Here is a 20,068-nt window from a genome sequence, read left to right as displayed (position 1 = left end):
TTTTTTTTTCTTTTCTTAATTGAGGAAGATAATTAGCTCTGGGCAATTAGGATTAATAGATCTTCTCCCTCTAGCTTGCTTCTCACTAAAAAGCAAACGGTAAGACATAGCAATTTTCTGACTTTGGTAAGTTGCTAAATTGATCCAGGACTGCTTCTGCACTAAATGAATTATCTGCATATTTTCCCTGAGCTTTTTTTCATATCCTGCCATTTAGCTGGTCTCCAAACTGGAGACATGTTAGTGAAAATTTTAAATATATGTGCACATATGTTCACTTCCACCATGCATTTATTTTTTCTTTAAGAGGAGATACAGGCAAAGATTAGTAAACTCTGGAATTCTGTCTTATTGTTTTTCCCTAATAATCAGGTTTCAAAGATTATAGTATGAATATATATTATTCCTTGACACCTGCTGATTCATAGTAATTATAGTTTTACTTTCTAAAAAAATATTTAGAGGCACAGTCTATGATTTGGCTTTACTTGATTATATGGAGGCATCAATGTGTTGAGTGCCGTTTAAAAAAATCTGCTTTTTGTGGCATTCAGTGTAAATATCTGATAATATCCACTCTTCTAAATTCCAAAAGGCACATGGTAGAAAGACTTCTGAAAATGACCTTCAATAACTCTTGACCTTGTTTAATTATCTTCTCTGTAATCTGAGGGGACATCTCTTTCATAGTTACAGAGCATGGCAAAAGGGAGTTTGCAGGTGGTATAATGGTTACTAATCAATTGACCCAGTTTTTGTAAAATATGTAGGTTATCAGATCCAGGCCTAACTAGGTGAACCCTTTAAAAGCAGGAAGTTTTCTGTGACTAATGGCAGAAGAGAAAGTCAGAGAGATTCAAGTCATGAAAAAGACTTGATGGGCCATTAATAAATGGTTGTAAGATGGAGGAGCCACGTGAGAAAGAATGCACATGGCATCAAGGAGTGAAGAATGGCTCCCAGCCAACAGCCAGTGAAGATAAAGGGATGTAAGACCGACAGTCACCAGAAACTGGATTCTCCCAACACTCTGAATGAGCTTAGAAATGAATTTGCTTAGAAATGAGTAAGCTTAGAAACGAGCCTCCAGACAAGAGCCCAGTCTGGCCACAGCTTTGATTTTGGCCTTGTAAAACCCTAAGCAGGGAGTCCAGTTGAGCTCACCCTGAATTCTGACCTGCAGAATTGTGAACTAATAAATGGGTTTCATCTTAAGCTGCTTAAGTTGTGGTAATTTGTTATGTAAAAATGAAAGTTGAATATAGGGTACATTCAAGACAGTCTTCTGGGAAACCTGGAAGACACACATTTACCCCTATAGAACTATTTTCATACTAGAAAGATGTTAGCTAGGTACCAGATTTAGAAACCAGCTCCCTTTTCCATGGTGACCCCATTTACGTCTACTGATTGAACCCTTTACTGATTCTGTGAAAAACTTCTCCCCTCGCCTGGCTGTAACTGTTTTCTGCCATAATCCATCAACCTCAATTTCCATTAACCATCTGATTGAATTTGTAGCTCACTAAGAACTGGCCCACATTCTTTCTCCTTCCTTTTCTGGCTCTACCTATTATTCTCTCTGGATATTTTTTTCCCTTTACCATGGCTATGATGAATAAAGAGAACTCCTAAGTTTATCCTGTTATATTTCCACAAGTTTCATTTATTTTAGAAATAGTCTCCTACAATATATACAAAATATCCATAGATATTTAAAGAAAATTGAAATGAAGTCCAGCACATATTACTTCTATAAACAAGGTAGAACTTTCAGTTTAAAATAAAATGTCTCTAGCCATAAATACATAGTCAATTTTATTCAATGAGAAAATATTTAAATTCTTCAAATTATCCAAATTGGTATTTAGAATGCTCCATGAAACCCATATCATCATTTCCTATGTCTGTGTTATTTAGTTCCATAGCTTTTTTTTTTTTTTTGTATAAAACAAATGATGCAATCATCATATTCTACAAACATATTTTTAAGTGGGAAATAAATTGTAATTAAAATAAAACAAAGGAAACAGTAATTTATTGCATCCCTGACCCCTTTCTTTCCCTTTCCTCCAATAAAATTTGTATCATTGTTTAAAGACTGAGTACAGACATACGAAGATCACAACCAGATGTATGGGAAAAGGAAAAACAAGTTTGCAGGAGAAAATAGTTTTATTTACTACCAAAAAATTGTTTTACCAAGTCTCAGGATTAATTCTTAAGATTAAAGGAAAATGTTTAATAAACAGATGCATGGAAAAACTGAGGTTTCTGACAGCAAACTCATTTTTTCAATGTTTACGTAAATAAGAGTTATTTGATGTATCTTTGAGTCTTTAAAATTAATTATATCTTATTCTCACTCAGATAAGAATGGAAATAGGGATCATTTAAAGTAGCATAAGTATGTTACAAAAATAATATTCATTTATTCTCCGTTTTCTGTGATTGTAATACTGTTGGAGTCCCAGAATATTATAAATGAGGCACCAATGGAAATATTTTATAGGAATGCATACTACTGTTCTGATTTCTCCTCAATATGTCTTGTATTATCCCAATACCAGTCTGCAATAACAATTCACAAAGACAGACTGCATTGCTCAAATGGTACTTGGGAAAGAAATGTAGACATATGAAGCACAATTTGTTTGGAACAGAGACATTTTGCAAAATAATTTTAGATAATATCAAACAAGAGACAAATTGACAAACTTATTGGAAAATGTTCTATCTTAGAACTATTGATGATTAAATTTGGAGACCTTAAAAATCATTAAGGTATCACATCCTCTATAGAAGGCAATCTAATTTACATACAGCACACTTCCCACAAGATAAATTCTTCAAACCCAAAGTAATGTATCATTTCACACATCCCAAAATTTCTTTCTAGCATCCCTTAAAGGTCTTTTCAAAATCATAAGCAAACTCTCCTAAGCCAGGGAAAAATAGAGAGAACTTACATGCCTGCAACTGCAGAAGACACTTAGAATCTATATAAAATAAAATAATTTATATATTAACCACATTTATCTGGCACACCATCAGGCATCCAGGAGATTACATGGGTAGTTGTGTCATAGTGAATTTGAAAGTTTAGTATAAGTTAAATGTATATGTTTTATTTTCCCCTTAGATTACAAACTCATGAGAACAGAAGTCACTTGATTCAGGTTTGTTTGGGCACAATGCTTAGGGGGTATTTGATGAATGTATGTGTGTGCGCACATGCAAGCGTGTGTGCGTAATTACTTACTTTTGTAGATCTTTAATTATTTGCTTATAAGTTATCCACCATAAATTGTGAACCTGTAAAGGGCAGAAAACACATTTCTATAATTCTTTAATATAGTGTCATTGTTATAGAAGCCCAAATTTAGATTTATGTACCTGATGTGCAGTTAACACCAAACACCGGCAAACAACTGCTTGGAGAAAAAGCTTTCTTCAATTTGGCCAACATGAGAAGGCAAGATCTCTCAAATCCCTCTAAACAAAAAGAAGTGGGGAATTTTTATGTGGCTAGAGAGTTAAGGGAGGAGGAGTTTCAGGGAAGTGAGGGGAAAAGTCTGTGTGTCTTCAGTCTCAGATAACATCTTGAGCAACCAGACTCTTGAGTATCAGCAGCTGGTCGCCATGTCCATTCCTTCTGCAAATCTTTTTCATGACCCTGAAGTCACCTCCTCCTGCTTGGCAAAGAAACAGTACATCAGCAGTTTATATTGTGGAAACAAGGGATGTTGGCTTTTGTGCAGCAAGCAAGCAAAGCCTAATTAGAATTTTCATTATTTCAGCCACTAAAAATGCTGGAGTGCTGAACTCTCAAGGGAGCTGGTTACATTATGATGACATAAGAGCATCGTATCCAGTAGAGTAGATAAGAGTATGTGTTATCATCCAAGGACAGATCAACTAAGTGGCCCGAGAACTCCTTGAGTCATAAAATCATAAAATGTTTAACTTAAAAGAAATCATATAGTTCAATGATTCTAAAATATATATACTCTTAGCAGTGGAACACTTTCCTCAATAGAAATCTTCACTGCTAATGCCTAATACTTGTAAGTGAAATTCTTACTGTTGAATTGAGGCTTATCTACTTCACTCTGAAGTGTTGTTTGGAATTCTAGGGATGTGAAAGAACACAGTTATGGTTTAAATATTTGTTCCCCTCCCAAACTCATATTGAAATTTAATTCCCAGTGTGAAAGTATTGAGAGGTGGGGCTTTTAAGAAGCAATTGGGTCATGAGGACTCTGCCCTCATGAATGGATTAATCCACTTATGGATTAGAAGGTTAATGGGCTAATGGATTGATGGATTATCATAGGAGTGGGACCAGTGGTTTTATAAGACGAGGAAAAGAAATCTGAGTTAGCATGCTCAGCCGCCTGACTGTGTGATGCCCTGAACCACTTCAGGACTCTGCAGAGAATCCTCACCAGCAAGAAGGGTCTTACTGGATGTGTCCCTCAACCGTGTACTTCTCAACTTCCATTACTGCAAGAAATAAATTCTTTTTTTATAAATTAAAAAAAAAAGGCAATTCTATCCTACAATGAGTAATATTAATATGAGAAGGTCCTTAGCATTAAGACTTTTTCCATATTTTTTCTTTTACAATATGTCATTAAAATTGTGCATATAAAAATACGCCAACTTCATTTTTTGTTTATTTGTACTGTATTGATATTCATATTTCAATGCCTGCATGTGAACATGAGCCTTTACCTGAACAATATCCAACACTGTGTATTAAAGGTTTTGTCTGTTTTAATGTCTGGTGCTATAATAGAAAAAAAGTCTCTCCTTATCATTTATTTTACTTTATTTGAACAATTACATTTAAAGTTGCTTTCATGTATTCTTCTTTAGGGATATCTTATTAATATAATGTCTGTATTTTGCTATAGGAATGCTCATTGTTTCACTGATTTGCAAAATTTTTTACTACCAGGGAAACATACTTTTTAATTTTTTGATGCAAGTAAATATTTCTCAATCCGTCTTTAAATTTAGTTTACCAATTCTCCAATATATAGCAGTGTTTTTATTTATATATAATTTATCATTCTTGTGTGCTATTTGTCATTGGAACAATGCTTAGAAAAATACAGGACTAATTATTGTTCTTTTATTATTTCAGTGTTTTATATTTAAAACAAGTAATTCACAAATTTGAAGTTTATTATTGTATATTTGTTGGTCCTGTTTTACTCAGGTTTAGAGTCATTCCTGGAATTTTTGTGTTGATTAGTTCTGTAATTTCTGTAACATAATCTCACACAATTTTCCATCTCTCCTTTCCATATGTTACACTTTTGAAATCTCTCTGTATATTACAGAAATAAATTATTCAAAAAGTAAAAAAAAAAAAAAAAAAAAAGAGCATTGTAAGAAATGTTATGGTCATTGTTTTCCTTATAGTTTTTGTTGTTATAGTTTTAGAGGTAGAAAAAAAAAACTCAGTAAGTGAAGGCTTGCCATTCTTTGCCTTTGGGTAACAGTCAAGCTTTTACATAGACAGTAGTCTGTCTAATTAAAATTACTGGAGATTTTCACCCTTCCTAAATAAATGTGTAGCAATATTTCTAACATCTAGTTGTGTCTCTTCTTTAGCCACATCTGACGGGTATAGACATAGAAATAGTTGCCTCAATTCAGGCCCAAATTATTTCTCTTTTGATAAGAAGTACATAAAGGTAAATAGGATATGGTTGCTATCCTTGAGGAGTGTATAGTCCAGCAGGAAATACCAACAATTTAGTGTAATATTAAGCAAAAAATAACATTTACCATGGTGGCCTTTAATCTTAGCACAGTGGGGCTAAAATTTGAGCCACACGTGTTTTGGGTAAAAGAGCTAATTTTCTACATGGCTATACATTATGCCACTGATTTTAAATTTATTTATTGATATTCTTTCATCTAGGAACCTTTCCTTGATAAGTTAGGAAGAAACATCTTTACCTCTTTTAGACTTTGTATCCATTTTTAATGTGCATCACAATTTATTTAGCAAAATATTGTATTTCCTAGGAAGACAATGGCATGTAATGATAAACTCCTAACATATCACCGGTTCTTCTGAATTTGGAAGCATTTTTCAAATTAAAAGATTAAATCAAAAGACTAGAGCAGAGCAAAGCTCATATAAAACCACAGAGCTAATTTATATTTGTCATAAATGTTTTGTCATGTTACTTTGATCTGTTATATTACATTAATATTTAAGCAGGATTCTTGGTGAAGTTTCATGCAACCTATTGCTGATGAGGTTGATATCAAGGAAATAAATCAAATGCTTTTCTCTCTCTCTCCTTCTCTAAGACTAGTTCTCTAATTCTGGGCAAAACTCTGCCTGCCCTGGCTCCTTTATAAATTATAAGCACTTATCCCCCTCTTTGACATAATTATAAATTAAGCTATTTTCTCTTTCTCCACTACAAATCTGGGAGGTTTCTAGCACCTGAGAAATAGTAGAAATAAAAGTTTGCTGGGGGTACAAAATGTGGATTTAAATCACAACTCAGTTACTATCACTGCGAGAGGCAGTGGAGTGACTGCTTAAGCATCTAGATTTTGAAGCCAGTCTCACTGGATTTTAATTCTAGTTCTGCAATCTCACCAGTTAAATGACCTTGGGCACATATTTTCATGTGCATCATTTGCTCCATCAGTAAAATGGTGTAATAAGAGTTCATGCCATCAGAGTTTTTATGAGGATTAAATAAATGGATACATGTAAATTACTTAGAATGATGTCTAGCATAGAGTAAAAATGCTATATATATTTGTTAATATTAGTAGGCTATTATTTGATCTTTAGTGACACATAATTTTTATATCTCTAAAATGGCATATTGTGCTATCTACCTTGAAAGGTAGCATTTCAACAATTTTTAGTTGCTTATAGTCAAAACTCCTGACTGATGGCATAAATGTCATGTGAACTGTAGACTATTGGTATGTTAGAAGTGCTTCTTACATAGTAAACTGCATCATTTAATATCTCTTACCAGCACATTCCTTATGCTACAGATCAAACTTTTATACAAGTTTATTTGAAGTAAAGATGTATACGTTAATTAGTTTTGGGGCTGACCGATGCCGAGTTTAAGTACTCTCATTAAAATTACATAACCTCTCCACTGAAATGGCTCTTTAAAAAGTGTGCAATAACCTCTAGTTTGCTAAATACAATAGAACATTTCCTGTCATTGTCTAACTTAAACTATTTACAATATTTGACACAGTTGACCACTTCTTTTTTCTTGATTTTTTTTTCTTTGCTTGGCAGAAATAATTCAGCCTCTTTTTAATGAGCTGATCTGTGGGAGTATAAGCTGATTATAAGACAGCTGATTTTATTGTCGAACCTCTCTAACGCTGAAAATGCTCTTTTCTTAATTTAAATTAAAATCTGTTTTCTACTACCATTTCTTTTCAATGAAATGGAACAGTCAAATACTCTTAAATAAATTATTTAAAACCAACTTCCGTCACTCACAAAATACTTTTTAAGCATATTGGATTTACCACATAATCAGTTCACTTTTCCCCAGGGTAAACAACCCACTTCTTTAAACATTTATTATTATACAACAGTTTTTACCTTCATAGTCATCCTTTTTTGGATGACAAATTCCAGTTCTCAATACCTGCATTTCAAATGTTTCAAAAGCACTCAAATGTAAGTATAGAGATGATTGTCCAGAACTGACGTATGATAGGTCATGGCCAAACCTTCTGTACAAGACTCTGGAATCACGTAACTTTTTATTTCTGCTAAATGAAATACAGAAGTATTTTCTTTGAAGTAGGAACAAATAAACTGCAAATATCCCTCACGACACCAAAATCCATCTCCCTAAATGGTGATGAGTGCTGACATAACTCCTCCTCTAAGCTAATAGTATAAAATAACCAGAGGACAAGAAATCCACAGTTCTGAGGTCCTCTGATCTGGGAGACTGTTTTTACACCAAAGGAGCAGCAGCACTGGGAATCATAATTGTGTGTGCATTTCCAAGAAGAACTAGGAAGCAACAGAACACTGCACTGCCTTGATTGCTTGTTTTGTCTCTTTTATGTCCTTTACATTGCTTATTTGCTAATTCAATTGTAATTGAGTCCAGAGTTACCATTCTACTGTTCTCACATAACCTGATTTGGCAGACTGACCTAATGCAGCTCAGTAAAATAAACTGGAAACGTATTTTCTAAAACTACTAGGCTAATATATCTACATAAACTGTGTTAACTTTTTCCTTTGAGCCAAAGTTTCTCACTATTGAAGACAATGCTGTTGTAAGGAAAAACATATATCCTACTCCTAATCATCATCATCATTAACTGGGGTATTTCTTAAATTGGAATTCTATTTTTCTGTAATATGATTTGAAACACTTGATTCCCCAATGCCATCTCAAATTGGCCAAAGCAGGAAGAATAGAAAATTTGAGTGCCCAATGTTGAGCTTTATGGTGAAGTCTTAGTGAATCAGATAGACTAACATTTTCAAATTTGCCTCAATCAGTCATGCTTATAAACCACTAGGGGATAATGCAAACTCAAGAAGCAGTGTGGAACACTCTATGGACAATAACTTCATTTGTCACGTATTATATAGTGGGTCCACAAATACAGAGCTCTGTACCAATGTCTGTTTTTTCACAAATGTTATAAACAATTGACAATACAGCAATAGCATTCTTTATTTTTACACTATGATAATTGCTGAAAATAAGAGATAGTTTGATTACCAGTGTCAATGGAAGATGGAAAAAGGACAGCTGTTTTAAGTCTATGTTGTGAGGGTTTTAAGAGAGAGAGCTGGAGCTCATAGAAGGAAATTGTGAGAAGGCATATTTCAGCTCAGCGTAGAACATACTTTTTGTGAAATCATGAGCTTGCCCTAGCAGCGCATGCTTTAAGCATGGGTTTGGTGGCCATCTCCATGGTTTATACAGATATTTCTGTAGTGTGCTAAGGTTTGGAATATAAAATCTTCCAAAAAACTAGCATTTGATGAGTTTATGCCTGTAATTTAATTTAATGGATAATTTAAATTGAGAAGTAGCATTATATATCTGGCATCTTTAAATGCTGAACTTCTAAATGAACCAGATATGGGAAAGGAGCTAAAAGAGTCTCATTTATCCCAAAAAGGTCAAATATTCTTTTATTAATTCTAGCATTTCTGTACATTGGTTTGTATTCATACTAGTGAGTTATAGGTTTCCTGTTTAAAAATGTGTATGTGTCTATATGTACATGTTTTAAGAAAAACAGTTGTGCTTTTTTTCTTTTCTATGGGTTATTACAGTTATTTTATTTTCCTTGATTCATTTACTGTTGCTAGACTATCTAAAGCAATGTTAAATAATAATGGGTATAAGCAGAAATTATTCCCGTTTAATTCTGAATTTTAAATGAAAGTATTGTAGTGTTTATCATTTAAGTGTAGTACTTACTATATTTTAATAAGTAGTTTGTCATATTTATATAGTTTTCTTAATTTATTAAGCATTACTGCAAGATTTAGGCAAATTATTTTTAGCATTTATTTGGATAATCATATTTTTCCTCTTATTTTGAATGATGTATTTAATAAATTGTATTAATCAATTTTTTTTTTGGAGATAAGGTCTCGCTGTGTTACCCATGCTGGACTGGAGTGACATGATCACAGCTCACTGCAGCCTTGACCCCCTGGGCTTAAGTAATCCTCCCATCTCAGCCTTCCAAATAGCTGGGACCACAGGTGCACACTGCCTCACCCAACTAATTTTTAAAACATTTTTCTGTAGAGATGGGGTCTCACTATGTTACCCAGACCGGTCTCAAACTCCTGGGCTTAAGCCATCCTCCTATTTTGGTTTCCCAAAGTGCTGGGCATGAACCACCATACCCACCAAATCAACTTATTGGTTTAGTCAGTCATCTTCTTGGAATTAACTCTCCCTGACTATATTGTAGTGATCTATGGAAACTTTGCAGAATTTTATTTACATTAAAAAAATTTTCTGCTTTTATATTCGTAAGAGAGATAAGTGTATAGCTGCAATCTTATCTGCATTTGTTTAAACACTTCCAAAAGGTTTTGGTTCTGAGTATAGGTTGACTTTATAAAATAAATTGGGGAGCTTTTATTTGCTTTTAACTGCAAGAGCTTTAATAACCTTGGGATGACCTGTTATTTAAAAGTTTTTAATAAAGTTCAGTTGTGAACATACCTGGTTCTCATCTCTTTTCCTATGTTTAGAACTTGATCACCTTTCCAAATTTTTTAAGGAAATTGTCGTATTCAAGTTTTTTCACCTCTTGGATTAATTTTGATAATTTGTTGACAGAAAACCAACTATTTCTTTCAGATTTTCATGTCCCGCTCTAGTTCTATTAATTTTTCCAGTATCCGTGTTATGCTTTCAAAAAGTATTTACACATTTGCCTATTTTGTTATTTTCCTTGATCAGATCTTTAAGAGGTTCGTATATCTTATATATTTAATTTAAATATTCAAAGAAGCAGTTTTTAACTCACTTGCTTTTTTCTTTTTATTTCAGTCCATATCTATCAGTTCACTCTTCTTTATATATTTTGGCTTTTTAATATTATTTTTCTATTTTTTAATACTAAAGGGTGATCACTATTTACTCCATAGATTTTAATAGGTAGTATTAATCATTATTTGTTCTTTTAAATTGCTTTATAGAATTTTAAAATTTCACATTTTATTTCCTTTTTAACTCAATAGTTATCAAAATATTTCTTGATTTCCAAATAGTTAAGCCTTTAAAAATGTTTTTAATTTTTAATTTTGAATTTATTGAATTATGAGAAGATAATACATTTTGCAAAATCTCTAATTTTTACATTTGTATCAAGATTTAATCTCCATCTAAAACTTTCATTTCTCTGAGTATCTGTCTTGATTGCAGAAACCCTTACCATCATATGAACCCGGTCGGGACTGTAGGCTGAGCTGGGCGCGGTGGCTTACACTTGTAATCCCAGCACTTTGGGAGGCCGAGGTAGGCGGATCAGGAGGTCAGGAGTTCGAGACCAGCCTGGCCAACATGGTGAAACCCCGTCTCTACTAAAAATACAAAAATTACTCGGGCATGGTGGCAGGTGCCTGTAATCCCAACTACTCGGTAGGCTGAGGCAGGCGAATTGCTTGAACCTGGGAGGCGGAGGTTGCAGGTTGCAGTGAGCCGAGATCGCAGCATTCCTCTGCAGCCTGGGCGACAGAGCGAGACTCTATCTTGGAGAAAAAAAACAAACAAACTGTAGGCTGAGCTTGTGTCTTTGATTTGTTTAAGGAATAAAATGCTACCTTGTTCCTTATTCTGTGCTCCTGAAAATCACTCTGCTTTTATCCTGCTAAGATTTAGTTCAAAAGTCCAGCGTTCTTTTAGAGTCTACTATAATCCAAACTCTCCCTATTTCTTGATCTTTGGACATTCCCACATCTTTTGACAAATCACTTTATCTTTCTATGGCTGACCAATCACTGGGTTTCTCGTAGGTAGATCTGCTTCATTCTGATTGGGCCAAACCTGCAATAAGGCCCGAGTATGTGGCCATCATGTATACCAGGAGGATACTTTCTGGAAGAAAATTATATTTCTTCTCAACTGTTCCTTTTTGTAGATGCTTATTTCTTTTTCATTCTTAGTTATCAATCTCCTCAGTTTACTGTGGTATTTAAGCAAGATGAAATTAACCGGAAATTTTTATTTTACTCTCAAACGAATCTCTCTGAACTTATGTTTTTCCAGGCAGATGTTGATATTACTATCTCTGTATGCTATGGGTCTGTGATTTTGACAAATGAAGGAGAACAAAACCCACGAGCAAAATAGATTTTCTTATTATAATATCAGATTTCATTATGAGGCCAAAAATACAGAAAAACTTAATTTTTTTCATTGTCTTAAGATTTTAAACATGGATATATTACCTTGAGGATAAGTGATTTTGACGGGAATCTATTTTCCCCTACATCTTTTTTTTCTTTTAAATCCTTTGGATTCAGTAATTACTTTTTGAAGAAAGAAGGTAGTTTCAGATATTACTTTTTGAAATGACTTTTGCTCCTTACATTTTGTATATAATACTTTAATTAGAAAAATTCTTCAAAATATCAAAACTTTGGCCCAGTTCATGCTTATTTTCTGACTCAGAAAATCTGCCCTGCAACAATAATAAGCCGCATTGATAAAAGGACTTACAGCAAGTTTAAAAAACACTGCCATATGGTTAAGCTGACCTGGTTTTATTTGATCTGAGGTTTCCTAAGGTAATATAATACATGTTTGGTCATGATTTAGAGAGAATTAAGGCTTATTCCTGATTAGGGTTCAGGTCATGATGCAGAAGATAAAGTAGAGGAAGGTAGGAGGATAAGCCATGCACTGGGAGACCATAATAAGATCTTTTAAACCTTTAAATTCTGGTGGCATAATTTTATATCTTTTTACTTATCTCATTTGCTGTGGTTTTCAAAAGTATCTGCTGTTGGGCTGAAGTTATTCAGTCCCTTCCCACTTCTCCAATTATCAGTAGCAATTTCCTTTACAAATACAATTTGTGTCTCTAAATAACCTATATAACCAATTAAATACATAACATATTTATATGAGATATACTGTAATTATTAATATGATTACATCTATGCCTTAAGATTATAGATTGTTTTTATTTTCTTTATTTCAAATTTTCATATTTCCCAAATTTAAAAAAATTATCATGAGCCATTTTTGTTATCAGAAAGGTGTGGTGTTTTGAAACACATTTTTTGAGAAAGATAGAACTTAATTTGTTTCCAAATCTTTATATTTTCAAATGGTATTCAAGGAAATATATGAGAAAATAATATGCAACTAATAAATCAAAAGCAGTTCATTTGGCTTATAAATTATTATGGAGCCAACTTGAATAAAGTAATCATTAGGTATAGGTTTACATGAATGGCATTTTTCTTACCTGTGCAGCGATAATCTAATATTTTCCAGGGAACTTTGAATAAATGTGTTTCAACAGCAAATGATTGTCACAGAATAATCATGAAACAAAATGTTTACAGCAGAACCAATCTTATCTGCATTTGTTTAAAAATATATCATTTTTGGTTGGAAAATAATATTCAAATACATTTTTATACCATTTGCTATCTATACCTAAATTGTGTTTCCCCAGCATATCATCTCAAATGGTCTCCCAGAACTGCCTTTCAATCCTATCACATTTCTCAGGCAAATCACAAGCCCAGACTCCAGGGTTATAATCCAATAAATAGAGAAGATACTATACATTCCCTTTGCATTTCTCCTTAAAATGCTAACACTTACCTCCTATCTCTTCATTTTTATATGATAATTCATTTCACTGAGAAGATAGAAGCCATTAGAAGAAAATTTCCCATTCTTCTCACTACGAAATGGTCTGCATTAATATCCTCTATTTTCCTCCTCTAATAATGGACATAGCTCTCCTTCCTCCTTTCTACTTAACACTTTTTTTTATGGAGTCCCACCAGTTTTTGGATACACAAACATTTTTTTCCTGCAATTATCTCTTCCTTTTACGTACATATCATAATTTTTCCCTCTTTGCAGGATTATTTTTATTAGAAACAAACAAAAATTTGTTTTATCATTTTTATCATTATATGCCTCCTTGCAGGGCAAATCTCTCTCTAGGTACTGTCCCATTTCTCTTGTCAAGGGAAAAAATAGTTTATGTAACTCAAGTAGAGATTAAAGCTCTGCTCACCTGATGCACATTGGGGAGCATCTGAAGATCAGCTAACTCCCCGAGTCAATGCAGGATTTTACAGAGAATGGATAAGAGAGGGAGATAGGTGGTTGGACTATCTTAGCACTTTTCATCTCAAACTGCTGGAAAACTTGCTACTGGAATGGTGGATGATTTTTAGTTTTCCATTCCGCCTACTTGGGATTGTTGGCACATTGACGTCCAGATAACTGTTAGAACAGTTTTTATCAAAAGCTGTTTTGATAAGCCCATAGTTTGTTGATTAGATAAGGCCCAAGGGAGAGTTAGCCAAAAAAGGTGGAAAGGGAAAACAAACAAAACAAAACATGAGGGCAAGGATTACAGCAAGGGAAACTGGGAACTCTCTATCATTCCTTTTAATCCTTTTATAGTCTATTTCCCTTTACATAAACATTTCAGGAATTCATTTTTCATACTCTTTATTGTTTTGCATGTCTTATCTCCCATTTTCTCTTAAATTAATCAAGCTTTATTCCTCAACACTAGTGAAAACCCTCCTGCCAATGTCTTCAATGACATTATCAAATCTGACATTAAACACCCAATTCTTATCTTACCCAAAATTGCACAATCATTTGATGATATACAATCTTGGCCTTTTCAAGAAATTAAGATTTATCTGGCAGATGATTTTAGTTAAAATTATATATATATTCCACCAGAATAAATATTTGGATTACCAATTACCTCATCATTGCTAAATCCAATGGTAAATTTTTAGTCCTTGTCTCACGTAATATACTTGCACTTGATAACCCGACTTAGTCGATTACCCTCTCCTTCTGGAAACAGTTTCCATCTGTCTTCAGCAAGACCTCACTGTCATGGTTTTCCTAATCATCTACTGGACTAACGGGCTATTTGGTCTCATCTCTTTTAGCACCTCTCCATTTCTTTCTAACTTTTACATAATGTGGAGCTCCTAGACTCAAATCTTCTCCTTCTTCCCCTGTCTGCTTTCCCTCACTTGCTAGATGATTTTACCTAGTACTGTGGTTTTAAATAAAAATCTATATGCTGATGACTCAAAGTTATATCCCTAGGCCCCAAATTGAATTTGAGATTCAGATTCAATACCTCGCTGCTTCTCCTCAATATTTTCACTTCTTCGGAAGGCAGGGGCTCTGGCTGTCTGCTTCAGAGCTCTGTTCTCAATGTCTGAAATGGTGCCTGATATGTGGTATGCATTCTATAAATTTTTGTGGAATAAATGATAGAATGAATCTTCTGTTATTCCTCCAGCACACAACCTATTATTCATTCATAATTATTTAATTGTGGAGTATTCTATCTCTTACCCCTAGGATAGTAATTTTCAACTGTTTCCTTCTGAGAAATCTTCTACATTCTTCTGCAAACATAGGTCAAAATGAATTGATCATTCCTCTGCCATTCTGCAACATACACATTATAATAATTAGATTGGAAAACGTTATACTAGTCACTGCTATGTATGTGTGTCTGTGTGTGTGTGTGTGTGTGTCTGTGTGTCCTATTAGGATGTGAATTATTTGAGAGCTGGAGTCATGTTTCATATATCTTTTTGTTCCTACCGTCTTACACGATGCTCACACATTGCACATACAATGACATTTTTGTTAACTTGGTCAATATAATTTTCTTCATTTGCATAATCAGAACCTAAATCTGTTTAAAAATTTCTTAAAATTGCTTTCTTTTCCTGGTGTATAAATACACTCATTTAGTTATCTCTCCAGATTCCACAGCCAATTCTTTGTAATTTATTTTATAAGATGTTCCTTCTATTCTACTATTGGACAAAGGAGTCCTATTTATATCACTTCCATTTATATCATTTATATCACTTCCTAAGAGAAGAACAATTTCTTTGACTTGAGTTCAATCCTAATTTAAAGGCTTTTTACATAGAAATGATCACAACAATCAAAATAGAGTATAAAAGTAAGTTTGGAAGTTTTAGATGTTTTGTAAATACAAATTAACTTATTTTAAATTTCCATGGCATATTATTTTATAGCAAGTGTTATCTCTCTTCTGGAAACAGAAAAAAGTAAATATAAAATAAAATATAGCTAGAGTGGGAGATGATTTAAAATTTAGGGCCAATGGGACATAATATTATGTATTATATTACGTATTATATTATTATAAATAATAATTATATAACAAAAATGTATTTAAAATGTATAAATCTATAGGAAAATGCTCATAACCAAAACAAAAGAAAAGAATAAATGTATAAAATTATTTTTTCCATATCACTTCAGTATTATCTATGTTTACACATAAATATCTATATAAATATATTCACGCATGATTATAAGAATGAGAGAGAAAATTGGAAAGAACTATATCAAAATAAGATAGGTTCTCCCTGAGAGGTGATTTTTACTTTGTTTTATTTTTTGGTATTTTCACATAAAATACAAATTCCCACAAGCAACTGTAACAAAATCAAGAGTAGGCAAGTGGAGCCTAATTAAACTAAAGAGCTTCTGCATAGCAAAAGAAACTATCAACAGAGTAAAAAGACAATCTACAGAATGAAAGAAATTATTTGCAAACTATGCATCTGACAAAGATCCAATATCTAGAATCTATAAGGACTCAAATAGCAAACAAACCTATTAAAAATGGACAAAGAACATGAACACTTCTCAAATGATGACATACACATGACCAACAAGCATATGAAAAAATGCTCTATATCACTAATCATTAGAGAAATGCAAATCAAAACTACAATGAGATAACATCAGAATGGCCATTATATAAACGGCAGAAAATAATAGATGTTGGAGAGATTATGGAGAAAATGGAATGCTTATACAAGGCTGGTGGGAATGTATGTTAATTTAGCCACTGTGGGAAATGGTTTGGAGGTTTCTCAAAGCACTTAAAAGAGACTACCGTTCAACCCAGCAATCCCATCAGTGGGTATATACCCAAAAGAATACAAATTGTTCTACTAAAAAGACACATGCATGTGTATGTTTATCACAGCACTATTCACAACAGTGAAGGCATGAAATCAACCAAGATGCCTATCAACAGTGGACTGGATAAAGTAAATATGGTACAAATACACCATTTAATGTTATGCAGCCATAAGAAAGAATGAGATCATGTCTTTTGCAGAAACATGGATAGAGCTGGAGGTCATTATCCTAAGCAAATTAACACCAGAACAGCAAACCAAATACTGTATGTTATCACTTCTAAGTGGGAGCTAAACATCAAGTACACATGGATACAAAGAGAGGAACAATAGATACCAGGACCTGCTTTAGGGTGGAGGTTGGAAGGAGGGTGAGGGTTGAAAACTACCTATCTAGAACTATGCTCTCTGAGTGTCGAAATTATTTGTACACCAAATCTCGGCACCATGCAACTTGCCCTAAAAAAAACTTGCACATATACCTCCAAATCCAAAATAAAAGTTGAAAAAGTATATGTATAAATCTAAAATATAAGAACTCTAGAGTTTGCAAATTTTAAAAACAAATATTAAATTTAGTTGTTTTAGGTAGAGTGCAGTGGCTCATGCCTGTACTTCCATCACTTTGAGGGGCAGAGGCTGAAGGGTCACTTGAGGTCAAGAATTGGAGACTGAGAACAGCCTGGGCAACATAGCAAGACTCTGTCTCTACAAAAAATTAATATAAAAAAAGCCAGGCATAATTGTGCATGCCTGTATTTCCAGCTACTCAGGAGGCTGATGTGGAAAGATTGCTTGAGACTGGGAGGTTGAGGCTGCGGTGATCTGTGACCATGCCACTGCACTCTATCCTGGGCAACAGAGTGAGGGCCTATCTCAAAAAAAAAAAAAAAAAATCCTTGTTTCGGTTTAATATTAAATTTTGCGTTTTCATTCATGAATTGTCCTACTCCTTCACAAAAGCAGTGTAACTAACAGAATATAGTAACTGAAGGAATACTGAACTGGAAATCCACTAAATCAGAGAATCCTGACTTGGGTACTTACTTTCTCACAAATTGTGTAACATTTAGAGGGAGCTTCATCTTTCTGGTTATTAGTTTCTTCATCTGAAAACTGAAAGGGATGTGGCAGATGACCTAATAATCCTGTTCTCATGGACATAAGAGTTCATTATATAAAGGCTGATATGAGAACTATTGAACTATGCTGTTTTACTCCCACGAATAGGAGACTAATTTCATTATTTCTGGATGCTGTTTGAAATAATCATCTCAAAGTCTCTGAAATTTAGAAAACACCTAGTTCCGCAAGCTTCAGTGTTATTAACAAACATGGCAGAGCTAAACACCAGTCTTATGTCTTTTGTAGGGGATTTCTCATTTCATAGTTCGTTGTGAGAACCAACTCTTATTGGCATATACTTCCTATGTCGATATATGCTTCAACTATTATTCTGAACTTTTTACGTGCAAGCTACAATTTAAATATGTGTGAGAGGACATAAAATTTTGGACATCATAAATGTAATTTCAAATGTTTCTCTTACGTGAAGAAAGAAAAGAATATAAAAACGTTTCTATAAGATGGGCTGCCTTGGGTATGTAGAAGTCATACATGTACCAAATTTTATATTAATAAATTAAGACAGGACACAACTGATAAGTGCTCATCTTAAGAGGCAGCTGGAGGAATTGTAAGGATCTCTAAGGAAGATTTAAGCTCCTTGTCAGCTGACACCCTTGGGCAAATACAGTGTGTGGGAGACATGTACAGTAATGAATGCGTGTGCAAGGCCAACTCTGTAAAAAGCCATTTTATTATGGGCTAAATCCAGCTATTTTTACTAAAATTGCTACTTTGACTTGTTCTTGTGAGATTTCCTGCATGATTTTCTTCCTCTCTGGGGATTGACCTTCTGTGAGAAGCAGGGAGGGTGAGTTCCTTGAGAAAGTGAAGAAATAGAAAACAATAGAACCTAGATTCAGTGCATGGAGAAAGTTAAGAGGATGCTCGTACTTCTGGTAGAGCAGTGAAGCAGGCTGTTGCCACCCACTGCCTCCAGAAACACATCAGCTAAATCCAGGGTGCAGCTTTAATAACAGGTTTAATAATAATAGTATTTATAAAACATTTCTCTGTAAATAAAGCATTTCCCACTCACAATCTTATTGTGCCTGGGTAGGCCCAGCTACTCTACCCCAGTTAGGCAGAAAGCATAATTTAGTGAGTTTCAGCTTTGAGGACCATTGTTCATTTATTGCTGTAGAGTGCAGAGAACAGAGAAGCAGGAAACACACAGAGCTTTAAAGGCTACGCATGATGAACTTACATCCTTATAGCTTGCCATTTTTCTTCCCTTCATGTGCGAAAATAAACTAAAAACTCCACAGACCTTTTCTCAAATTTTGAACTAATTTTGCAACTTTGAAAGTAAGTTTTAGTAGTTTCTCAGCCTTTTTCTCCTTTGCCATGTATCTTCTTTTCCTGGGTATAATTATCCAGTTGCCTTTTAAATGACCTTACATCACAGCTATGCTCTATAGGCTCTGTATTTTTAAAAAATCACTCAGATTTTTAATTTCAGTTTTTAAATCTCAGGATGCTCATATATACTCTATCATATCCACTACTTTTCAAGCATGAAGGACTGATATAATCAAATAAAAGAAATCAATCATTAAAAATTTCTTAATTATAAGCAGTACCAATAATACAGGTATAAACATGACCTCTGAGTTCTTTTTCAATATGCACACAAACTTAAAAAATCATCATATATAATTTTTTATATCCCTCCTCTAATACTCACTAACATGCTGTTATATTTCTTTGAAATTCAGCATAAGTCTGTTTGCTTTCTCCTACTGAAGTGTTCCTTTCCTGTCTCCTCTGCCTACCTTGGCAGTGTAGAATTCAAAAGTACCCAAGATAGGAAATCAGTTCAGTGACTCATTTTCCAAATTTTCCAGAGATGCAGCAAGGCATGAATACATTCAGTGAAGAATGTTGACTAATAGATGATGAGTACAAGATGATTAACTTTTAAAAAATATTTATCAAATGTATACTTTTTAATGCAGGAGGTTCTATCAATGGGTGGTTTGGAAAAGAAATCATAACAAGTGTGGAATTCTTCCTAACAGTTTTACTTGTTTTGACCTTTCATTTCTTCACAAGGAGATGAAATTTTGGAGAACACATATACTAAACAAGATTTAAAAATTTGCCTGCTCATAAATAGCTCATGCCTGTTACTCACCTGTTTCCAAATTATATATACTATTACTATCTATAAATATGATTTAAGTTGATATAAAAATGCAAATATTATCT

This window comes from Pongo abelii, chromosome 12, assembly GCF_028885655.2.
Source record: "Pongo abelii isolate AG06213 chromosome 12, NHGRI_mPonAbe1-v2.0_pri, whole genome shotgun sequence".
Taxonomy (NCBI): domain Eukaryota; kingdom Metazoa; phylum Chordata; class Mammalia; order Primates; family Hominidae; genus Pongo; species Pongo abelii.
This window is presented reverse-complemented; position numbering follows the sequence as displayed.